This window comes from Zea mays, chromosome 8 (genome assembly GCF_902167145.1).
Source record: "Zea mays cultivar B73 chromosome 8, Zm-B73-REFERENCE-NAM-5.0, whole genome shotgun sequence".
NCBI classification, from domain to species: Eukaryota; Viridiplantae; Streptophyta; class Magnoliopsida; order Poales; family Poaceae; genus Zea; species Zea mays.
Window position 1 is genome coordinate 117349761 of NC_050103.1, and position 3785 is coordinate 117353545.

The following is a 3785-nucleotide window of genomic DNA, read 5'->3' on the forward strand; positions in this document are numbered from 1 at the left end:
CAAGGTCAGTTATCGTCATATAATGTCACATAATATGATGGAATTTTTTGAGTCGTCATAATTTCATGAGGCCATGAAGATTTTATGACGATAGTGTTTTTGTTGTCACATAAGGGTACGAAGATTCGTCATATATTGTCAGGCGCCAGAAGCCGGTAGACGGTTTTACTTTTATGACGGTTAGATGTGCCTTTATGTGATGATTTGGCGGTGTCACTTTATTTTTTTTCCAAAAAAGGATCGTACCCCTTTCTGTTGACCGCATTCACTTTCCCATCTCCCACCCAAGATGACCAAAATTCCCCTCCTACCTTATTCTCTCGGCTGCTCACCACCGCAGGCAAGTCTAGTCCTCTCCCTCCCCTCAACCTAGCGCCGCCACTCGCGCCCACCACGCCGCCGCACCACAACTAGTGAACGGATCCGTCCATCCCGTACACCAGCCATGTCCTGACACACACCTGGTGGAGGAGGAGGCACCACCTCCGTCCGCCGGCGGCGCAGGGGAGGAGCCGGCCATCCTCAGGGCGGCGCTGGGCTCCGGCAAGCTGCGCATCGAGGGGTCGCTGAGCTTCAAGCGGGCGCAGGCCGCACTGCAGGTGGAGACCGAGATCTCCATCCGGACTGCCGCCATGCCCGCGCTGGGACCGGGACCCCTGCCTAGGGGAACCCCCGAGAGGAACACACAACAGCATCTCACAAGTCAGCCACCACCGTGCTCCATTTCCTTTCTCTCTCTCGGCTCCTCCGCTCTCTTGCCCGAGTCGCTAGCTTCCCTGCCCCGCCTCCTCCCGTCCCCATGGACAGACAGCCCCCACCTCCGCTTCCATAGCATCCGATCTAAGGTCAACTCCTCCGTCGGCGGAGCGAGAGCGGGGAAGAGACGGGAGGGTCCAGGATCCGAGCCGAGCTGCACTCCCCACGCGACCGACACCCAGGTCTCGTTGTCCCATGCAGATCTGCTCCTCCTCCTGAGGTAAATCTTCGATAGTTTGGTGGTTTAGCTGCACAAGCCCTATGTATGTAACATTCTTGTCTTGAACTCGGTGTACCCTGTTATTCTGTTTGCAGATAAGGTGACCCTGACCCCTTCTTTCTTATACATTGGAAATTACAGGCCATCCATGGATCTGTGGCACACAGGAAGTTAAGATTAATCTAGACATGATAATCTACAGGCTTATGAGGGCTTACATAAGTTCATCTTCTCTACGGAAATCTGCATTGAGGGTAATACTTTTGTAGGTTGCTTGTACTGTTTTGCAAGAATCATCATCTTTCGTTTCTGTTGGATCTTGGATGATCAATAACTGAAGCCTCCATTTTTAAGTGTATTTTATTGATAATGTTTTATCTGCATCACCTAGCAAATGGTTGCTTTGTTTTTGGATTTATGTGATCCTCTTATGCTTTTTCCTCTTATAAATATATGTAGTATGTACTACTCTGTAAATAAAAACACTGAATGCCTGTGGTCTATCCGTCTATGCACAATCCATGCTTTCTATTCAGCTTAATGCAAATCTGGTATACTCTGTTGTTAACAGCCAGCTGACTATTATGCCCTCAGCCTAGGGTACTTGTAGCTGTTGCAACTATGTTTTCCTAAGTTCTAATCTAAAAAAATTAGACCAACCTAGGAGGAATAGGTGGCATTTTATGAAGAAGAAAATAGGCACACAAATTCACATCGATGAGGTAAAACAGCTCTGTTCTTTCTATTCATCGATGAAGAAGAAAATAGCTCTGTTCTTCTAGACCATGTGCATATCTGTTATAACAAGTGTTATTCAGTATGTTCCTTGCTTGCCTTTCACCTTAAAAATTAGAATAAATGATCGTCCTATGGTTGTTCTATTTTTCCATTCTACTGATCCTTATTTCCTGGGACTGCATTTTTGTTGGGATGACATTGTTTCTTGCTATTATTGTGAACAAAGGACACTTCAAGAAACTGTTATACAGGACCTGCTAATTAGCTATTTAAGTTTTTCAGGCTCTTGCAAAGGCACTGACGACAGATCAACTCTTCTACCTAAGAGAGCAGTTTACATTATTCGGTCCAAACAAGAGTGGCCATATATCATTGCAGAGGCACTGACGACATATTTTGGTGCATGACAATGTACTAATTCTTCGGGTGCAATGAATGATTCTAGGATTCTTGACTTTGTTAACTCAGTAAGCCTTCTTTGTCCTCTTATGTTCTTTTCATATTTTGGTGCATGACAATGTACTAATTCTACCCATTGTGCTAGATATGCAATATCCAATATGGCATGATTGATTTTGAAGAGTTCTCTGCTGCGGCCATTAGTGTATATCAAATGGAAGGCCTGGAGACCTGGGAAGAACATGCTCAAAAAGCATATGAATTGTTTGACAAGGAGGGCAACCGACCAATTGTGATTGAAGAACTTGCATCAGTATAGTTTGATCTCAAAACAAAGTTTCTGCGTAGGAAAGGGACTGTGACTTATTATGTTCATCTTTCAGGAACTTGGACTTGGCCCTTCGATCTCACTTCATGTTGTTCTCAAAGATTGGATCAGACATTCAGATGGACACCCAGGAAGTTGAGTTGCCCCCTTGACCAGGAGGAATCCACCTACCGTCTGGACGAAAAATGATCCCATCCATGGGGCAGCGCCAGGTGTACCGAATCTTTGGCACAACGATCAGGGATCTATTTCGCAAAAGAACGGAAAGGTAGCACAGTTTTTTTTCTTTATTTTTCTTTTTGTGCTAGTGCCAGTATTGTGGAACGAATTTATAAGGTTTGTGGGTTGGGCTGCTAACATTTATGTTCGAATTTGGACGCCTCTCTCTCTCTCAGGTTGGAAAGGGGTTGCTAAAGGACGAGAATGCTCAGAAGCTTGCGTTGCAGCACTGGCTGGAAGCGGTGAGAGAAACACGATCTAAATAAACAGTTTTGTAGTTTACACATCCTTTTTGCGAATCTATAAACAGTTAGTTTCATAGTACTAGCTTTTCAAACTGAGATTTGTTTTTACGAGCAGATTGACTCGCGGCACCGGTACGGCCACAACCTTCACTGCTACTACGACTGCTGGCTCCACTTCGAAAGCAAGCAACCTTTCTTCTACTGGTGAGTGTTGGCTGCTACCATACCATCTCGGCTGCGACGGTCGTTTGAAGCTGACGGTCTTGGTTTTGGTGTTGATTGAGTAGCTAATTCTGAGATTGGCCATCTGATTTCTGAGATGAGCTCCCATGTTCATAATATTTGCGCTGTGCTAAATGAGGTATAATCAATAGGTGCTTATGCTCCAATTCTTTTATGGTGACCATCTAAAATAGAAAACAGTAGGACAATTGCTATGTCATCAAACATGATCATCATGGCAAATCTTATATCCCAAGTTTTTTATATGCTCAACAGGCCGCACTTGAAGAAATCTTATATCAGTTTGAGGAAAAACTCCAAGCTGAAAGAGAGGAAGCTGCTAGGAAGCAGGAAGAGTTGCAAGCACAACTACAAGCTCAACAGGCCGCACTTGAAGAAAACCAAAGTTTGTTGCGCTAGGCCCAAGAGGAAGTGAAGGGGATGCATACCAAGTTTGAAGAGACCAATGCACTGCTACGAGCTGTCCAGAAACTTCAGAAAGATTAAGGTAGGGATGCATACCAAGTCTGAGGATGATGCCTTTGCTTAAGGTTTTTCTACCTTGCTAGAACATATCTGTGGTTAGAACTTTGTCAGAACTACGTGCAATCTGTTTGAATGCTTCAAACTTTTGTGGTGGAACCTTTGTATGTTTGAA

General features: G+C 44.8%; 1 pseudogene across 1 annotated transcript; it reads left to right on the forward strand.

Moving 5' to 3' along the window:
* The first annotated feature begins 1118 nt into the window (after positions 1-1118).
* LOC103637199 (protein kinase superfamily protein pseudogene) lies at positions 1119-2706 on the forward strand (annotated as a pseudogene). The gene is made up of 4 exons (NR_161280.1): positions 1119-1230; positions 1997-2181; positions 2259-2426; positions 2497-2706. The product of NR_161280.1 is annotated as a protein kinase superfamily protein pseudogene (transcript).
* Positions 2707-3785: the final 1079 nt, after the last annotated feature.